The sequence below is a fragment of the Phalacrocorax aristotelis genome, chromosome 1, assembly GCF_949628215.1.
Source record: "Phalacrocorax aristotelis chromosome 1, bGulAri2.1, whole genome shotgun sequence".
NCBI classification, from domain to species: domain Eukaryota; kingdom Metazoa; phylum Chordata; class Aves; order Suliformes; family Phalacrocoracidae; genus Phalacrocorax; species Phalacrocorax aristotelis.
In genome coordinates this window covers 139,056,527-139,077,705 of record NC_134276.1, presented here as the reverse complement: position 1 = coordinate 139,077,705, position 21,179 = coordinate 139,056,527, and the positions used below count along the sequence as shown (strand labels likewise).

At 44.5% G+C, this 21,179-nt stretch overlaps 1 protein-coding gene across 9 annotated transcripts in view; it reads right to left on the bottom strand.

Annotated features, from left to right (window-relative positions):
* The window catches only part of DUSP16 (dual specificity phosphatase 16), a 71,146-nt gene extending 65,377 nt beyond the window's left edge, over positions 1–5,769 (bottom strand). For 4 of the 9 annotated variants that reach the window (XM_075112014.1, XM_075112005.1, XM_075112061.1 and 1 more), the window contains exon 1: positions 5,318–5,769. The gene's annotated coding sequence lies outside the window, so the exon portion shown is untranslated. Of the gene's footprint in view, positions 1–5,037; positions 5,190–5,317 lie in introns of those variants that run through there. The other 5 variants (XM_075112045.1, XM_075112036.1, XM_075112025.1 and 2 more) reach the window with 3 other exon arrangements.
* Between the last annotated feature and the right edge of the window lie 15,410 nt (positions 5,770–21,179).

Here is a 21,179-nt window from a genome sequence, read left to right as displayed (position 1 = left end):
TGCTCTCTGTAAAGTTCTCATTCCAGTGTTGCTACGTTACACTCTCAGACCCATCTTTTCGCTTCCCATAACGCCTTCAGCAATATAAAAAACATTAGGCAGGCAAGGATGTCTAAAAAAAGAGTATTTGTACAAGCCACTGATCTATCATTTAGTCAAACATGCCCAAGTCATAGTTTATTATAGTAAAGCAAAATCAAGTTAAGCACAATGAAAATGTCTAACACTGTTCTAGTCTCAATATTAGAAACCATGTGTCATAGTTTCTGCCAAACTAATGTAATGGAACACAGTTACGATTTTATGAAGAAAAATGTTCATACTATTTTAGCAGACTATCACTCTGGATAGCATGTAAAAAAGATCTTACGGAAGAAAAAGATTACGTTTATTCTCAGCTAATGAAAGCCTCTGCACACCTCCACTCATGCACCTTTATTTGCTAAACAACTGACACAAGTTTGTAACTTAAGCTTGAAACTAAACGAGAGCACAAATTTACCTGAGGAGGTCTGCGCAAGGAACTGATCCTAGTTTCTGAGAAACAGGATGAAGACTTGTACTACACAGGGCAAAATTAGTTCCGAGAACACACTAAAGAGAAGCTGTAAAAGTCACTAGCGACATATGGCTCACATCGTGACCAAGAAAGAGCAAAGATAACTGACTTCCTCCCAAAGAAGGACCTTTTTCAGCAGTTCCTTTCATATATTCACACAGAACAAATGTTACATCTTCAGACAGTGCAAGCACAGAAAAGCAGCAGCACAGGAGCTCAGGAGGGCCATGGCAGAAAAGATCATTCTGCATCCCCACAGCCCCACAGGAAACCTCCCGTCACTGAGGCAACACTCTTTCCCCTCTTTCCTAGCCTGCCCAATTATTAATTTGGGTTTTTTTTTTCAGCTGCCAGAGCATTTCGTAGGGACACAACATGGAAAGCTGCCAGCCTTCCCAGAGCCAACTCTGAGTAGGTCAGTCTTGGCTCAGCAGCAGACCACATAGCACAGAAAAAGGAAACACAAGGCCTTGAACTCATGCCCATCTTCCCTCTCGTCCTCCATACACACACCCTAGACGCAGATTTTCTTTGATCGCCAAGGAATAGTAATTCACTGGTGGCCAACATCATCTCCACTGGAGACTGTGATAGCTGCCAACAGGCCCTAACCATAAGCAAACTGAGAACTGCTTAGATTGAAACTATGCAAACCTAGAAGTTAGGATGCCAGACTTTACCATTAATGTGTATTTTTGGCTTCCTTCAGGTGTTATGAGAAGTTACACAGTAACTATAACGGAGATTTCTTATTTGGAGCTGCCAAGCTAATACCAACCTAAAGATCAGGTACAGCGAAGGAGAGAAGTGGTGATACGAAGTTCCCTGTTCCCACAGCCATCTACAGACAGCAGCAATGCTGCAGTAGCACAGGGCATCTCAGCCTCTAGCCCTGCTCCAGAGCCAGTTTCATCTCAATTGGCTTTGGTATCAGGGTGGTGATACTATTACACTAGGGATAAAGAAAACCCTGCAGACAGGGTCCCCCAAGTAAGAACTAGGAAGTAGCCCGAAGTTACAGTGTTCACCTTCACGCAAATGACTCCTGCTCTTCAGTTAATTGCTGGCGTTAGTCCAGGCCAACATCCTGATGCACGTCACCAGGCCACCCATCACCTATGGCTTTTGACGCATGCAGAAGGTAGAGGCCACGTATGCAATTGACAGCCCTAAACAGTGATGTGTAACCCTTTGTTTATGAAGAAGGACACCAAATGAATCAGACATATTACCGATACTGCTGTGATATGTAGTTACTGATATTTAAAATATTCTATGGAAACCCTCCATGTCACTACACTAAATCTGGAAGCAACCCCTATGGAGCTGTAGGGAAAGTGAACGTACCATTCAATGCAATAGTGACATGGTTACTTCTTCCCTACTACCCAGAAAAGCAGCTTCTCAGTAATTCTTCTCAAAAAATCATGGAGATACCATTACACAACCAGGCACAAAATACTAAAAGACTGCAAGAAACATTTAGTCATTTGATCAGCATAATAAAAAAAAAAAAAAAATCTGTAGAGACAGACTCACAGGATTCACAGGCCAAACCCATGTTTCTTCCTAAGGGTGAAACAAAAAAGAAAAAGGAAGGGATGTGCCAATCCTTCCACACCTCATCCTTTGACAGTAACTACTCTACGCCATCTGGCTATTAAGGATTGTCAGCACTTGAAGAACATCCATGATGCTTTCCTGACCACTCTTACAGGAAACAAAAAAAAGGAAAGAGGAAAAAAAGAAGAAAGTCTTAAAAATTCAACAGACATACTATAAAGTGAAAGCTATCACCCTGCCTCCTTTTTCTTGAGGGAAAAAGTGCTTCAGCTGTGCTTACCGTATTTCTTAGAAAATCTGTATTTTGAAAACAGTGAATATTCCTGAAAAGGTCTGGGGATTAAGGCGTGAAACTTTGAAAAGCCAAGTGGCTGGGCAAGGCCCTCACCCCGCAGACAGCCCTTACTGTACAACGCACTGGAGCAGAGCTCACCTGAAGACCAATGCAAGTAACAGAAATCAATAGCTCATTTGCCTATTCAGCATTTCTTATGGAGGTCTAGAAGAGAGACTGAATTTGCCCTCCAAGGGCTTCTCAAAGCCTACATGAATCGCTTACCTTAAAGGCAGAAGAGCAGCTGACCTGTCCCACTATCCAGACTCAGTAACTCCGTACGACTTCACTCGCCCTGTCTCCAGCTGCTGGCTGGGAATACAGAGGCGCAGGACTCCCAGGGCAGAGTCATTTTGCCAAGGAAGGTGCACAGGCACATGGCAGATGCAACCACAACTCCTCCCACGGGCTGAGGGCTGGCGCAGACCCCAGAGGAGCCGGGGCTGGCTTGGGAGACAGAGCTCCCAGCGAAATCCATTTAACACATTCCTGCACAGCTTCTGCCGATACCGTTCCTATGGACAGCTGAAGCTATTCCAGCTAAAAGCAAACATCTTTGCCAGGCTAGTTGCCTTTGCTGAAAGAGGAGCGTGCATTTTACAGAAAGAAAGATAAATTGAGCTCACTTCCTTCTACAGAAGTTTTTCTGGTGTGACTTTGTTCCATTATATCTGCTTAGGTAGCTAACAAAACCAGAGCTACTGGGGCAGGAATGTACTTACGTATCTTTATACAACATGTTCTTATGTATCTTTATACAACGTGTTGTGTTTCTCAATGCTTGATCGGGCTTTCTGGACCTTTGCACATGTATTAAACCATACAACACTTTGCAGCTATCACCTCTAATTAGCACAGGATCTGGCACCTTCTCTGCTGCTTTTACTTATTTAAACAGAGACTTTGAAATTGTGCATTAAGATATACTGAAGCACTACTGTATTAAAGAAGCGTAACGACCAGAATTTATTATGCCTCAGACATGTTTTTATAGATTGATTCCTGCCTAAAAATATTAATAAGCATACTCAGGAAATGCAGATTTACTTCTGAATATCATTATTCTTTGCATCTTTTGTCACTAAAAATGAAAGCTAGAAATACATGTACACACACGCGCGCCCCCCGGCCCCATCGCGTACTTGCTCCACAATCAAGTAGAAACCCCCAGACAACCAACATAAACAACTGTGATGAATGTTTCGATCGCCAATGGGCAGTGAGATGAACACCATAAAAAGAAATTAAGACCTACTACTTTTCCACCTCCCCTCAAAACACAAGAGTCTAAACCAACTCCTGTTTGGTCAGTTGTGACTTTGTAAACTCTTTATCTACCAAACCACACGCTGCCAGGAATAGCATAAATCTCAAAGCAAGGATTACAAAATCATTTCGGGGTTTTGCTTGGGGTTTTTTCTTTTAAGAACCCCAACACACATCCTTACAAGGAGAAACAGTTCAATCTGCTTTTAGCTTTCAGAACTAGCAGAGATCTATTTATTCTGCTGGGTATACACCGAATGTCTGAACAAAAATAAAGTTAGTCATAGGTCAGACAATGCAGCTCGCTATGACTACACCCTTCACTTGAAGGAAAACCGAAAGATCGATTTTCTATTTTGACCAGCTGAAACGACAACAGAAAGAAAGAAAGAAAGAAAAGAAAAAAAAAAGGCAAATTCTCCTGGCTTTTTTTCTGAGAAGACCAGCCTCCCATCTGACATCTAACCAAATGTTTTTTGGCCGCTGAGAACTCCTACCCCCGGTCAGGCTTTGCAACGGGCACATCCCACACACCTTGTCCGGCACCCGCTGACGTGCGCGCAGCTCCCCATCCCCGCCGCTTCGGGGGGGGGGTCGGGGGGATCGGGGGGGGGGGGTGGGGGGGGTGGGGTGGGGGGACGGGGAACAACCGCGAGCTCAGGAGAAGCTGTCTGTCAGGCCTGGCGCCCGCCGCAGAGCCACGAGTTGACGCGAGCGCGATACCAGGTTAACAATTTGCAATTTGCTTCGCTTCTGGACTCCCCGGCAGCCCTCCATTTTGTCAGCTGCCTCAATTTAAACGTTTTCCAAGTTGAAGGCACAACTTCAACGTTTCTTTGGGGGCCCTTCGGGGCTCGAAAGCATCCTCGACCGTTTTAGGCAGCTGGAAAGCCTGCCGGGAGCCAGCACTGTTTACTAAGTTTAGCAACGCAGAGGCGCACGCCGGCGCTTCGCAGCGCCCTCCCCGAACACCCCCTGCGGACGGTTTCGGGGCGCGCTGGAGAAGCCGGCGCTCTGCGGCTCGTCCCCTCAGCGGCGACCCGCCTCCCCTTCCGCGCACGAAGGGCGCCGGCCTTGCCCCCGCTCCCCGCTGCCCTCGCGAGGAGAGGCAGGTGGATATCGGGAGGTGAGAAGGGAAGGGACGAGGAAGAGGAGGAAGAGGAGGCGGCGGGAGCCGCCGCGGGCGGCAGGGTGCCGGCCGCCCCGCAGCAGGCAGGGGGAGCGCGGGGCGGCCGCCGGTGCCGGTGCCGCTGCCGGACCCCGCTCCCTCCCTCCGTCTCACCCCCCCTTCCTTCCTCCCACCCCCCTTCCTTACCACCTGCGGAGGCGGCCAGAGCCCGCCCGGGCCGGGGCAGCGACCTGTCCGCTGCGGGCGCTCTCCTCCGGAGGTGAGGGGGCGGCGGGGAAGGGCATGCGGGAGGAGGCAGGGAGGGAAGGATCCCGCCGCCCGCCTCTCCCTCACCTCCCTCCTCCTCCTCCTCCTCCCCGCCCAGCCCTGCCCGGCCCCGCCACCGCCCCCCCCCCCCGCGCCCCTCGCCCCCCTCCCGGCCCGGCGGCCCCGGGCGAGGGGTCCCTGCGCTCCTCCCGGCACTTACTGTATCACCCCCTGCCTGCCTGTCTGTCTCTCTGTCCCCTCGGCGGGGATAAAAGTTGTTGCCACCAGCCTCGCCGCTGCCGCCTGAAACAACTGTCTCCTTCCAGCCGCTGGGAAAGCTCCTCTTTTTCCTTCTTCTTCAATAAGAAAAAAACCAAACAGCAATTAAAAAAAAAGGAAAAAAAAAAACAAACAGAAACACTCTATTCGGCTCATTTTTAAGAGGGGGAAGCGTGAAGGTGGGAGGGGAGAGGAGAAGAAAAAGGAAACATTTGGAGCTCCTTATTTTCCCCTTTCCTTCTTCTTCCCCCCTCCCCCCCCCCCAAGATGGCTTGAGAAAATTAAAAGGGAACAGTGATGGGGGGAAGGAGGGCACACAGAAAAGCCCGGGAGGGGGGGAAGAAAGTTTTGGGGTCGGGGGTGGGGTGTTGTGTTGGTTTTTCTTTTTTTAAAAGCCTTCGGTTCCCACAAGGACCCAGACGATGACAAACAAACGGGCAGAGCGGGCAGGCACAAGGAGGGGAGCAAGCGAGAGAAAAGAGTTTTGCTGGTCAGTAAACTTCAAGCTGCTGGGATGAGGTCATTGGTGTAAAAATAAAGCGATGGCGTCATTTGAAACCAATCCCAGTGAATGAACTCAGCCGGGGGGTGAAGGTGGGGGGGGGGGGGGGGGAGGGAGAGAGGAGGAGCGGGAATCGAGGATCCCCGCGGGGAGACGGAGGCGGCGGCGGCCGCGCAGCCCCGGCAGCGGGGGGCGGTGGCGGAGGGAGGGAGAGCTCAGGCCGCACCGCGCTGTCACCGGGGGGGACACGCGCCCGCCGCCCGCTGCCTCCCGCTGGAGCCGCCGGGCCAGCCCCTGGGAGGAGCCGGGGCCGCCGAGCGATTCAACCGAGCCGCCGCTGCGGCCCTTCCCCGCCCTTCGCCCGGCCGGGGAGGCGGGTTCCGCCCGCCCCTCCCCGCCCCGCCCTGGCGCCCCGGCCCCGGCCTCGGCCCTCGCCCCGGCGGGACCCGCTCCGGCCCGGGCCGTCCCGCCTCAGCGTCCCCCCCCGTCCCCGGCGTCGGGGCCTGCGCTCGCTCCGCGCGGGACGCCGTGGCGAGCCCTGTCCCTCCGCGGCTTCCCCTCGCCGAGCCCGCGGTAGAGCCGCTGCTGTGCTCGGTGCCACAGCGAGCAGTCCGGGTGGCTCCGTAAATACCGGTCTCGTCGTTCAGAAAGTGACGCTGTGCGGTATGGTGCAGAGCCATTAAAGCGGTGTTACGGCGTCAAATCCTGCTGTGGTACTGTTGATGTGGGCAGAGTGCCCTGTCGGCTACATGGCGCATTGAGAGCCTTCACCCTTTAAATAACCTTGTTAAGTTAAAAAAAAAAAATATCCAAAACCAATAACTTGAGGAAAGTGGAAGAAGTCAGAACAGATACACATATAATAATTTTTGTCTAGCATGGGTGTGTTCTGGCTAGTACCAATGTAACTAGCGAGGTACATCCTTCAGGGTTTGATGGGTCCTCTCTGTCTTATGCAACCCTCTCCCAGGTACAGGTGCAGAATGTTCTGCAGTCCTCTTTCTCCCCCATAGGCATCGTCGCTAAGGAGAGCCTGCCGGCACTGCTGGGTACACAGGACATCTTACACAGCAGCATTTAAACCCCTGTCTGTCACCTCTGCCCGCTTTTGAATCCCTGTGCCATAAACCCTTGGAAGACAGCATGAGAAAGAGGATTAACCACATGGGTCCTTACGCTCTTGGTGGCAGTCTCTTCAAACGAGGTGCCACGGCTACCAGCCACGGTAAAACAGTTTGTGTGGCTGGTGTTTCAGGAAGCAGGCAACTCTGAATAAATTTTATGGTGGGGGGCTTTGTCCTGGCAACATTGTCCAAGAACCACCTTGACAAAGGGCCCGGCGTTAAGGAGTTGCGAGCTGTCTCTCATGAGGAAGCCTTGCCGGCACTCATACTGAACAGTCACGTCCTCTGCCAGGGAGCGCACAGCGTGAGTGAGGGGATGAGAGAAGTCCGAAGAGAAGCCCAGGCTCCTTAAGACAGTAATAAAGATCAAAAGCAGTGAAGAAAATGGATTAAAGTGATTTATGTTGGTATGTTCACTATTTTGCACGTGTCCGTCTTTTGGTAGCTGAACAGCAGTTTTACCTTTTTGTCTCAATTAACCCGGGGTCCTGAAGGTACCTTTTGCAACAGTGCTGAAAGTCTGCGCAGTTAACTGCTGGTTAACGGCGCTAGAACTGACCCATTTCGACAAAGGGGATCAGAGAGTGTGCCAGAGGAACTCGAGGCGTCAGCCAGTTCCCCAGCTTATTCAGACCAGAGGAGTGCAGGAACAAGTAGTTCCAGCACGGTTATCCTCACAAAGAGGAGTGGGGAGCAGCGGAGAGGGGCGCGTGGTGAGGAGGAAAGACATTTCAATTCCCTGTTCCCTTTTGTCATCTCAACTCAGTAACACCTTACATAATTGTTGTTTTGTATTTTTGAATTGGGAGACTGAAAAAGTTTCCGCACTGTAAAACTGTAAGAATAAAAAATACTTGGGATTTTTTTGGAATATTTTGGGGTTTATCCTGTGTATATCCTTTTTTCCCTGGGAAAAAACTTTATACACAGAAAAGTCTAGGACAGCAAATTAAAGCTTGTTCAATGTAGAGTCAGGATTTTTTTTCTAATGTAATAAAAAGTCTGACTAAATCGCAGTGATATCACAATTAACTCCTGCAGGTTGAAGATATGACTAAGAAGTTATGACTCTTGTTCTCAGATGAGCTTGAGCTGAGAGTCTGATCTGGAAGAGCATTTCAGTGTGAAACTGTACAAGTTTGTTGCTAACCTGAAGACACAAACAGAAGGAAACACGGCAGCATCTGACCTCGCTTCGCTGTGATTAGCGGCTGCGTCCTTTACCTCTCGTTTGCAATGGGCAAAGCGTCCACGTGTCAGGAGCTGACATGCCTCAGCTGGCAGGGCGTCACTCATGAAGGAGCAGTAATTTGTTAGCGTGTCAGAGTCTAACTCCAGCTTAACTTTTATTTTTTTTCCTTGAAAGCCTTTCGTTCCTCCCTACCACTTCCACAGCCGGCTCCTGGAAATGATCTGAACTACAGGCGCAATCCAGGGAGAGAGTCAGGCCTTAGTTTGGTAAACACCTGAACCTGGTCCAGGTCTCCCTGGGAGAGGGACTGCCCTGCCTGGCTTTGCTGGTGTCCCTGGCTGCTGACCTTCCCTCCCCAGCTTTTTAAAGGTCCATCAATTCTATGAAATGTATTTTGCTACGTTGCTGGCAATGGATTTTTTTTGGCCTCAGCACTCGCTGCCCCCTTTCAGCAAAGCGGTACTGAAAGAGTTAATTCTAGCGTCCCTCTCTTGCGCCTCATTATCAAGCTTATAAGATAAGAAGACCTGAAGTGTCTGTATGGGGTAAAACAAGGGCAAAAGACATGGTAGCTATCAAGCAGGCTACGCCACAGCACTCGAACTTTGACACTCCCCCGTGTCCTGCTTCTGGCTGTAAGTGTGTCACCCCCCCACTGCCTCTATTGCTGGGGGGGCTGGGGAGGTGGAATAGGTGGCTACTTGCAAGAGCTGGAGGTTATGCACCTAGTTTACAAAGGTTTCTCTTTTATTTAGTCATAAAAGCTAGCATAGCTTTTTGTTCCTTTTCCAGCTAGTGGATTTTGTGGCACTTCACGTGGTTAATCAGTTAGCAGTGATTAAACAGGGGAAAGATGAATGACAACCTGAGTAACGTCATCATGTTTTCTGCACAGTGGAAAGGAGTGGTTTGCCAGAGGAACCTCTTGTGAAATAAGTGAGAATTTATCTTAAAGCACGGAATTTACCATGCTTTAAAATCCCCTTGTGGGTGCTCACTTCCTCCAGCCCATGGGGTTGCTGAAGAGGTTACCATTCCCAGACATCTCCTGGTTGCTGTCAGGGCCACCTTCTGCCAAAGGTTATCACCTTTCCTACCTGCATGCAAGCTGCTCACGCAATCCCTCCCCAACTTGTTTTGGCCAAAGTCAACCCAAGTAGCTTAAGCAGTTTAAATAGTAGATGTCAGCCGAACTGGTTTGTTTTGGCTGAAATGGATTAGGGGAAACCCAGGTCAGCAGATGGGAAGTGAGATGATGACCTTTTCATGAAGAGCTTATGGGGCACTGGGTAGTTTGGCCTAAACTGCTTTCAGAGTGGACTGCCGTACCAGACGTGACTGCTACCGACAGCTCTTCAGGGTATTTAAAAATGGAAGGGTTGCTGAGATACCCACATTGAAACATTCATAGCATTTTTAGATACTACTAACTTTGTTGGCATAGAGAGTGGGCTATGGCAGTCGGAGCAGTGCAGGGTTGTAGGAGAGCAGCAATAGGAACGTGAGGATTTGGAAATGGGTAGGAATCGAAGATGTAGGACTGAGGGTGGGGAAAGAGCAGAAGAGAGAGAAAAGTTTGCAGGTGGAAATCAGTGGGAGATCACAGAGCTCTGTCAGGAGAGGAGGAATGCGAGTAGTGTGAGAAATGCAGGCATCAGAGATGCAGGGTGCAGAGTAGCAATGCTCAGGGGAAAACAGTGAGTTGAGAGCAACCAGTGTCTCCCCATTCTTCCCTTCCATGTGTGCATCAGACGTTGGGAAGCTCTGCCCCTCTAGAAAATGCTTAAATAAGAATAGCCTCACTGTTCTGTCACTACAGGTAGTTTTCATACCTCTCCTTGCCCATAGCTTCTCCAGGACTACCAGATTCATAGCGTGTTAAACAAGCTGGGGTTAGTATGCAAGTGGAGACACCTACGTTCAATGCAGATATGTGTTTTTGAGCTGGGACAAATGTAAGGCAAGATGGAGCAATATTGTTCTTCTCTGAAGGACAACAGTGGATGATTTGGAGCAGTGGAAGAGAAAGGGAGAATTACAGGAACCGGAGCAGCAGAAAGTACAGAGAAAAAGGAAGGAGAGCATCAGCTGTCTGCTTCCCTGTATCTCCTTACTTCATAAACCCTATATCCATTACTCAGTAGGAATTTACATGATCCCTATCTCTATAGTTTCTGAGTACCCTTTAGTTTTTTATGTCTTTTGTGGGAGAGAGGAGTATCATGATACCATGTTTTATGGATATAAGAATCACTTACTGAGATAAAGGAGATCATGCAAGATAGTATAGCAAGCCGGTTGTAGATCAGAGAATGGAACCAAGTTCTCTTAAATTCCAAATCTAACCACTAACTCAACCCTCCTCCACTCCCCTCCTCCATCTCCCAAAAGAAATTGTAACTTTTTTTACTTACCTGAGCAGGCACATTTAGTAAAATTAAGCACTTGCACAAAAGTTTGTTGGCTTAGTTTCCAACACACACACGCACACAAAAAGGCTGTGAGATGATAGACAGCAGAAGACAATGAGAAAAGATGAAGAAGTAAAAATAATTTCTAATTCTATGAATGTGCTTTGTAAAGCTTAGGGACTTTTGATCAGTCTTAATCATCTTAAACGGAAAAAACCAGAGCTATTTGGATGGTTAAGCCACTTCTGTGTGAAACAAGATTAAGCTTTGAGAAGTAATTTGAAATTGGAGATCATAATAAATATTTTTTACAGAAAAAGAGCATAATAACATGTTGTCATCGGGAAACAGAATAACAAAGTACTGTTCTCAAGAAACAGCAAGTTCAGACAAATCTACAGCAACTGAGAAACTAAGCTAGAAACATTTCTCACTTTTCTGTGTATCTAAAGAGAAAATATTTTAATAACAACAAAAAAAGTGGCACATTAAGAAAAATCACAAACACATCCCAGAAATTAAGATAATTGTCACAATAAACACCCCCCCCTCACCTTCTTTCTTTTAGCTCTTACTCACTGCTAGTCACTTGTCTGTAGGCTGGTGTACTTGTACTGAACTCAACTTGTAATGGGCTGTAAGCACAGATGGTGTAAATCATCATTGCTCAGCCAACACTTAAGTTGCTATGCCAATTTATACTATTTGGAGAGTAGCTTTGTATGTTCATGGTTTGTTTGTGGCCAATGATGAATCAGAACTAAAAGGTATTTGTGTTTATTATGAGGGCAACATAAAACGTATGAGGTCTTTGACTATTCATATCCATCTTTTTAACTACTTGAATACTTTAAATGATGTGAGAGTATAGTAATTACCAACCTTAAATACATTTTAGACTTTTTTTTTCTTATAATGAAATATTTTCTTACGAGTACCAAGGATACGATGAAAAAGGACAGCACCCATAAAATACTTTAAAGTTGTGATACATAAAATGTAATCTGGGTCAATATGAACAATTAAGTACAAAGTTACTGACTTGATGGCACGCTAAAGTAAGCTCGAAATCAGGAAACTAGTTTAAAAGTCTGAATGTGGGAAGTGAATGACGAACCTGGGGTATTAAAGCCCAGTTTATTATTTTTATTTTTATGTATTTATTTTTAAATATTTTTAGTTTCAAGACATGTACACAGGGGAGGAAATTTTCTGGCAATTTTAGTCTTCACCGTTTCTCCTAATCAATTTTGTTGTTTCTGCCTACCTTTAACAGCTCCTGACACCTATGGATATCCTAAGCCTTATGGATTTGGTAGGTTGCTGTTTATTTTATTTCTATTTCTGAGGTGTGATTTGGGTGTTGCAGCAATACGCAAGTGAAACTATTTCATTATTCAAATGGATTGTGAAAGAGATGGATTTCTCTTCTGTTGAATCATTATAATGTACTTAAGAAGAGACTCATATCAAAAAAGGAAAAGGCAGACAAACCCATAATGGAAATGAAAAAAACTTGAGTTCTAACAGGGAAGAGAAGACCAAGTTAATTGCTATTTGTTGTTGCTGTGGGAAAGAAAGGCATGACCACCACAGTGACCTGCATTTATAAGCTTTCATTCATATAAACCTTCATGTGGGTAACACCCAGAACATCAATATTTTGGCCTCACAGTAAAAACATTCGTAAGAAAAAAAAGACTGTTAACTCTGAAGAGCGTCTTGTTTAGTTGAATGCGCTGGTCAGAAATTGTCAGTCTGGTATTAGCCCAATTGTCAACAACAGACAGCAGAATTTGTCGAGAAGGACAGGTGAAAATATCAGATTACAGGGAAAAGAAGCATGTGAAAATTTCAGAGCGTGCCTTTTTTTTTTTTTTTTTAGGATGCAAGGTTAGAATATGCCTATTTTAGTAGCAATCCGAGTTCAAAACTCTAAGGTAGAGGTGAGGTGAAGGACTGCTTGTTTATTTTTATATTGCCATCTTGAGTACTCTTCTGATGCTCAACAAGCTGGCTTCTGTGTATTAGGTATGGGTACAACTCTTTTAGCTCTACAGGAGGGTTGAAAATCTCACACTAACATTTTTGCTTCAAAGCTGTTTGCCACTTGTTCTCCTTGTAGCCAGGGGAAGAATCATTAACATATTAAAAATGTTTAAACCATCGGTTTATGTTCAGCCTGCAAAAAGAAAGGGAGAAGATCAGTGAGGGTAAAGCACCGGGCTGCAAATCCTATTTTTTGTTTTCCAGGTGAAGGTTTCCCTCAGACTTCTCATGACTTATTTGAAGCTGCCCCCACTTGCCTCAGATATGAATTTGGCTTGTTGACTCTCCGGTCATTAAAAAATTGTTTCAAGCCACTGATGAAATGATGATGAGTTCCAGATAAACTTATGCTGAAGGATGTGCATCTTCATCACCATTTAAAATCTAAATGGGATATTATGAAATCATTGGGGCAGAAGATTTTTTAAGAGGGGAATTTCAAGTAGAGGACATGACTTTCCAAGACATTATTTCCTGGCAACTGTGTCAGCTCTGAAGAACTTCCTAGACAGGAACATATGAGGACAGATTCTTTTGTGAGCCAGTCAGTGGAGGCATTTATGGGAAAATGGTAGATGCAATTTGAGTTCCAGAATATAAAAGGAAAAAGAAGTCCCTGTTAGAAGGGCCTGTCTAATTACTAAGTTGCAGAAATTGTATGTGTATTCATCTGTTATTTTGTACAAGGACTTACAATTAAATGATGTCAACTACAGTTTAAGAAAAATGGTTATTATAACTGATGATTCATTTTAAATCCCTTCTTACCATATAGTGCCGGCAGCAGATCAGGATGCAGTTGCACAAGCACTGTAACCTGGATGTCACTGAAGGAAGAGCCTGGTCCCCCGTTTGGTTTACAGCATGTGAATGAACAAAGGTTTGAACCACTGCAGGGGAGACAGCAGCACGGGAACAAGGACGCACAGCAATCGGTACGGGAAGAGTGAACCAACATGTGTCAGTGGCAGTCCCTACACACAGAGGGAGCTTACAGAGCTCGAGAAGATGCCCGCAGATGACTTGGTTGAGCCCATCCAACAGGTTTTCGATGCCAAAAGGAAATTATGCAGCTCACAGTTTCCTACCCTCTGCTTCTGACTGTGAGCTCCTGCCACTCTCCTTGCTGTGGATCTGGCATTGTTACAGAGCAACATGAGTCAATTCAGCTTGCTAATCCAGCAGAAGTAGAGTGAGTTACTCTTTTTGACAGTCATTAGGTTGACATTTGCCATCCAACAATATTAGAAAAGAGCTCTTTACAGCGAGGCTGTGGCTTCTCCATCCTTGGAGATGGTCAGTGCTGGAATGGACAAGGCCCTGAGCCACCCGACCTAACTTCGGAGCTGGATTTAATGTTGAAGTTGGCTCTGCTGTGTACAGGGAGATAGACCATCTGGCCTCCAGAGGCCCCTTCCAACCTAAAGTATTGTATAGTATAGAGGGGGCAGTCATGATTCCTGCATCTTGTATCCTTATTTTACACTGAGAAATCTCAGTGCATCAGTATCCCTGGCTAAAAATTTACCTGTCAAACATTAAGGTAGTCCTGTCATTATTATGCAATTTCAGTGTCTAAATTTCTGTGTATGAATTTCTATCAGCAAAGCTATTTCAGGGGGAAGTTTGTTTGATGGTGTAAATCAGTACTTTAAAAATATAGATACTGTAGAGTTGATCTCATTATTGCTAACCCAAACATTATAAAGCCAGGATATTAAGTATTAATTTATACTGTAAAAATTACTAAAGTAACATGTACACAGCTGAGGTTTAGAAACAAGCCTACAGTTATGTTGAAGACAGACTCTACAATAATCATATGATAATACATAATGTATTTTAACTGGTCCAGATTAATCTCAGTGGATGTTAAAAACATAGTCAGATTCTGTCTCTACTTCGTCTCTCTGTGGCTCACCTGTGATGCAGCATGACTTCTGGATTTTATTGGACCAGTAAAAGTTGTTGTTGTGCTTAGCAACTGGACTTTTATATGGTAGCAAATTACATTTACGTTCATTTAGAGGCCCTTTCAGATCGATAGGGGTGTGAAAAAAGTCCCTGGAATAAAATGAGTCAAGGCTGTATATATGTAATTGAAGGAGTGGAGGTATGAAATCCTTCAACAACAACAAAACCAAAATCCCTAGTAACAAATGCATATGCAAATATGTCTTTAAAAATCCCAGAGCTTTATTCTCAGTCACATACCTCCCTCTCCATAGTTGTCCATAAGATGATAGTGTAGCTGTATGGGGTATATTTACTTGAAGTTAAATGTTCCTCAACACTTCTAGAGTGGTGCAAAAGGGCTGTATTGTACCATTGCCTTGTTTTTTTCTCAGTTGCGCAGGCAGATTGTGAACTTTATAAGCCAAAACATACAGAGACAAAGGAACAAAGCCATCTAAATCTTTTATGAATTATTGGCATGCCAAGGAGCCTTATTATTTTTCAAAATTAACTCCATTTTATACAGGCTGTCAGCACTATGGATTCAGGGACATCTTTCTTTTCTGCATTTGAGGACAAACTGGTACAACCCTATCCTGATCAGTAAGGCACCTATCTTGTTTTCAGTGTTTCACGCAGGTATGCTCAAGTGGTCTGAGACCCCGGGCTTTCAAACAGACTTTTAGCTCTGTATGTGCTTCCTATGGCACTTCAGTGTATTTTGGTGAGAATATGGCCATAGACTCCACACTATGGTCAGAGAGGACTGCAAGAGCAAATGCAACCATGTTGCATATTGTCTGGCACTAGGGGATCTGGACCTGAGATGTGCTGAACAGGTCATGCATGTGTTGCTCTCCAGCGCCCACCAAATAGATGTGTTGCAGGTAAATTTGCCTCAGGGTGTTTGCCTGTGCAGATTGTTTCTACACAGTGAGAATCTGTACTACACTGGCAGCGACTGCAACCTGTCTGGAACTCCATGTTCTTTGCAGAGATTTCTTTCTATACCAGACATTAAGTGAGTTGCTCCAGGGACATACACAGCGGCACTTTTCTAGGATTCCTGGATGCCCTGTGACACATGCATTAAAAGTAGTAGTCTCCTGCCAAAACTGATGGAAGAAAATTGGGAATTGAGACAGACAAGACCTCCAGCGTAACTCACAAATTCCAGTTTCATTCTTTGAATTGATCTGTAGGACACCAGTCACAAACTTAAGTGGTGAATCAACAATTCTTTCCTGAGATCAGGAATTAAAAAAATATCATTTGCTTTGTTTGGACTTCATTTTCAAAATCCCGATTGCCTCCAAAACATGCTGGGTCTGATTGTGAGTTTAGAGCAGCTAAAGATCTCATTCTACAGGAGCGTATCTGTGCTGCCTTGTAGCTTCTATACTCAGTTGAAAATTATGTCCAAGTGGGAGTCAAATGCTGACAGCAGAAAGTAGACAATTGCAGCTTGGCGGTATTCTACATTCGTGAATCTCTCTTGTGCCTGGCCAAAGTATGTGTGGAAGAGGAGTGAACTTGTAAACGATTCTGCCCCTAAATCTCCACATGGAGCGGAGATGATAAGAATCAGGCTTGCTCTTTCAGCACATCTGTCTGCAAATAGCTACAGTATAGTACAAACAGACATAATAATCCAGTTTATTTTGGACGATTGATTAATGGGAGCATTACTCATATACTCAGTGCATGACATTTCCTATTACTTGTTCATATCGTTTGAGAGTTAAAGGATATAAATACTTAGGAATTTGCCACCAGTTGGGTCGCCACCTGTCTGCTGAACACATTAAAGGGGGAAAAGGGTGAGTTGTATTCCATGTAAGAATGCTGCAGCTATCTGAGGGACTCTGAATAACATATATGACACTGTCAGGGGAAAATTTTCCATAGCAGTCTCAACACAGATTCAGCAATAGGGCCTTTTCTCCCTGATACAGCCAGACATTTAAAGGACGTTAAGAAAGTTGGAAGTAGAGGGAAAGGAATGATTTCACCGAAGCAAGTTTACAGTGCTCTGGGGCTGACACTTCCTTCAATAAGGCAAGTCACTAGACACCTAAGGACTATATATATGCAATCACAGTGAACATTTAGCAAACAGCTGTCGATCTGTGTATAGATGAATCGCTTCCTTGGTTAATGTTTATACCTGACATTGTAACAGTTGGTTAATAAATAGCTCATCTGCATGAAGAACAGAAGATGGTAAAAACCAAAAAAAAAGTCTGTAACAAACACACACGCAAATCCCCAACCTGCATTTCTTTTTGTGAAATACAGGTCAAACTGATGGCAAAGCTATTATCTAGCATGATATCACTTAGGTCCTGTGAAATGACCACTGACGGGTCTATTCACAGCATCTATAATTAGCTACTTACCTCTAAGTTTCAGTGATTTTGAGCAGCAGACTGATGTAAATGCTTTAAATCAGCCTCTGGAGACGCCTTTGAAACCAAGCAGACTAACGCCTAACATGGGCATCGACACTGTGTACCTTTGTCAGGCTTTCTCCTGCAGCTTAGCCTAGGCCTTAAAATCATGGAAAATGCAAGGAGAAAACTCGCTGATGTCATGTTTGGAAACAGATAGCTCTGGATCTCAAGGGATCCTGGGGAGGGTGAAAGCTCCTCTTGCTGTAGGTTTACTACACTTGAATTACCTCACAGCATTATTTAACTCTTTTATAGAGATATGCCCTGTTGGACAGGAACAGCTAGTGGTCCCTTGTGGAGTGCTACAGAGGGGAAGCCATTCAGGAATTAATAAAGCTTTAACGTACCCTGCTCCTGGGTCTGACAGCAAAACTGTTGGAGAACGTGCAGGAAAGGGGCACAGTGCCACAGTGAGCTTCTGTTGCACACAGAACCGCACCGCACAGTCTGACCATGAATGGTTTGTAACACAAGACAGCGGAGACATAAATGGAGTAAGCTATTTTATATCGTGTTCTCAAACTCTAATGTCAGTCCCCAGTTCTGGAGGGACAATGTAGTCACCAGTTCCAAATTCTTAAGGGAAATCCTGAGACAGAGGTTAAAAAAAGACCACCTGCTTAAAAAACAGGTAGCTTGTTTTCAGTATATAGTAGTGTTTCATACAGCCCATTTCCTTCTTCCTTTGGATCAGTCTTGTCTGAAATTTAACAGTATTGTAACATTCAAAAGAAAAAGCAAAAGTTCACAGTGTGGTTTTTTTTTAATTTAAAAATACGGTCCTTTTAGACACAGGGGATAAACCCCAGATCTTGTAGTTCAATGCTTTTTGCAAACTAGGCAATATTTTATAATTTTGATCTTATAATTACAGTTAATCCTCCAAATCTTCAAACAGTCTCCACAAATCAATCACGCTTTCAAGTCAGATAGTCTGGAGCTTACAATTATTACACATACATTTATATGTGAATCAGAAGGAGAAAATTTGTAGATATTTATGTGCATTTGTAGTCAATTTTCTTGATTGCTACATTTTTCACAGGATAATTTGAGAACTAGCAATCTGACTTGCAAATTTAAGTGCCATTTCTTCCAGTGAAGTCGAGACTGAAGTGAGCAGAGTCAGAGTAGCAAAAGGCTAAAAGTGCACTAGATCCTCCAAAATAGCTGTGTTGTGCCGTATCTCTGGGGGCATGCCCATGTCTACACTAAGCTGGTGTCATGCCTGGGCAAATCCTGGTCCCTCACCACAGAGCAGGGTACCTGAATGTGACACAGCTTCCATCAGGACCGTGCATTCAGCTTCCCTTTGCATGGAGACAGGAGAGGAGATAAAGGAGCTGGCTCTTACCTAGGTCTTGCCTAGATACGGGATGTGAGCAGGGTATACGCCTGACTGAGCAGCTTAACAGAGCTTCCAGGTCTCTCATTTTAGTCATTACCTAAATTACTCCAAATGCCTGAAAAGTGGTTCCAATTTGCTGTTGAGTGACCAAGAGAGAAGCATGGCAGTATTTACATTCATTTAGGCATCAGTTCCCAAGGAAGGTGACAGAGCACCAGGTTGTGTGAAACTAGAAAGAGAAGTTCAAGAGTATCTCCACTTTTTCACTGGGTCACACCCGGTGCACTCGATAGACAAAATTTTGCCACCTCACCGAAGTGAAAGGCAAAATTTGATCAGCCTATTTTTGTAAATATGTGCTTAAAAGTAATTTGCTCTAAAACCAACCTACTAATTTGAATCAAACCACAGTAGCTCCAGCCATGTCAAAAAAGTGTTACCTGGTATGGTTCTGCCCCTTTCATCTGACCCACGCTTGCTAAGCGTGATCGTGCCCATCTGTAACTGCTGCCCGGTGCCATCACGGACGCGTCTGTTAGCAAAGGTCAGTCAGCTCAGCCAGTCCAAGCAAAAGCTCATTCAGAGAAGTGGAGTAGATTGTTGGCCAAAGGGAAGGGCAGGAGAGGCAAGGGAAGAGAAAACTTGGTGGTTGTTTCAGGAAATATCAGCATAGTGGGAGCTCTGGGACATGTCAGGAAGTTCTTGAGAGCCAGGGAGAGGAGAGGAGAGCTGATGACAGGTCTCTGTGCTTTTTTCTAGGTTCTTCTGAAACAGCACATTTTCATTTCCCTTGTATGGATGGGCAAGGCAAGCAGCTTGCCAGCTCCCAGTAATCTGCAGCTTATTTTGCCTGTTGCCTTGAAATAGCCCTGCGAATGAGTTTGTGTTATCCAGGAGCGTATTCTTGATTTACATCCAGTTAATAGAACACCTTTTGGGGTGTAGCCTTTGATCCTGTAAGTCACTTTTGTTCCCATGAGCAGTCTCATTAAACACAAATACTGTTAAATGCCAGTATGTGTCCATCAGCAGTTGCAACAATGCTAGGGAATCGAATATGTTTAAACACAGTTGGAAAACAGAAGCTCGCTGATATGATGCTGACTTAAGATGAAGTGAGTGGTGCAGACCAGGTCAAGGCACTGTATTTGATGACCTGACCCTTCACATGAAACACAATGACATTTCATTAAGTAGTCCAGGTCATCATGGAAGTCCTCTGACCCAGTTACAGCGCAGATCCAGCTCGCCATACGAGTCCTTCATTTTGTGCTCAAGCTATGCAGAAATCTTGTTTGTGCCCTTGAACAAGACAGCAGCGTCAGACTTAGATTAGTAAATGCTTTGAGTGTGACCACAGCCTGTGTCATAGAATCTAGCTCTGGAGAAAACTGTTTAAAATAATTTTAAGCGCTGTGGAAAGCAACCAGAAATACTCTTACCAGAATGGCCAGCTACAGGCAGCAGTTTTTGGCTGGCTCTAATAGGTATGCATATGCAGGCATATTTGTTTGCGTAGGCCAAAGGGGAGAAGCACGTTGCAAAATATCTTAAGAACAAAACATGACACTGAGCTGAAGTGGATTTTTAAACCGCTTGAGAATGAACAATATGCTTTCTTACTAAACCAATTGTGCATAGAGATCAATGTGCACAATTAAAAGAAAAAGACTAATCCTGCTGTAAGTTCACCTCAAGTATTTCATGAATTTCACATGATCCACCCACTTTTTTCTGTACCTCTGCAATTACCATATCAGCAGCAATAATTCTCTGTTGTTCAAGTGCCAGATACAACATGGCTCTCACATTCCTGAACGTGGCATATTGTGCTGCTCTGTTTGTTTGTTGTTTCGGAACAAGATTAAATTTTATTCACTTGCGCACCGCACTGAACTTTAACCCACTCTTCGTCATCTCCTTAATCAGTGATCTGTTTGTCTTGCCCTTTGCTTCTCAGTTTTTTATATTTACTTTCAATTCTGCAAGAAATCCATGTTATTCAAATGCCTTTTTGAACCATTCCTAGTTTCCACTCTATCTTACCTGGAACTATCAATCACACGTGTGACATACAGGAGCATCTGACTTTTTTTCTCCTTTCTACTACCTAGTTAGAAAATAGAAGGAGCTTATTTCCAGCTACAGCATCAACATTTCTATGCAATAAAATTTACAAATAGCCTATCCATTCAGCAATATAAAAGCTTCATGAGCACTGTTTCAAGATTTTGCTTACATGGGAAAGTTAGTTTGGCTAGACAAAGCTGTAACTTTTCCATGTGTGTGTGCATGCACAGGACAAGAGCTGATTATTCCAAATTAACTTCTTTTAGGTCCATTTTACCTGAGAAGTTAATTTGCAATAGCTAAACCGGAAGAACTCCCCTCGTGGATGTGACTTTGAGCATTTGTAACTATGGAAGGTGCTCATCTTGTCAAAAAGTAGAACATTTAGCAAATATGAAAGCAAACCCCTTATCAGCATTTAATTATACAGTGTATATAGCAAGAGTCACAGATCAGGCTCCCCATGTGCTGTGCTTCATTCAAACACTTGATTAGATTTTAAAAATCAGCTTTCAAAGAGCTTGTATTTTAACGAGAATTTTCTTTTAAACATACTAATGAGGTGATCAATCACTGTACTTGTTAGCATGTGCTGTTCATGTGTTTACCAAGTCTTTCAGCGCTTCAGCACACATAGCTTATTTCTGTAATGTAAAAAAAAATCTTGTATACTGTTATCATAATTATGTAAGTGACAA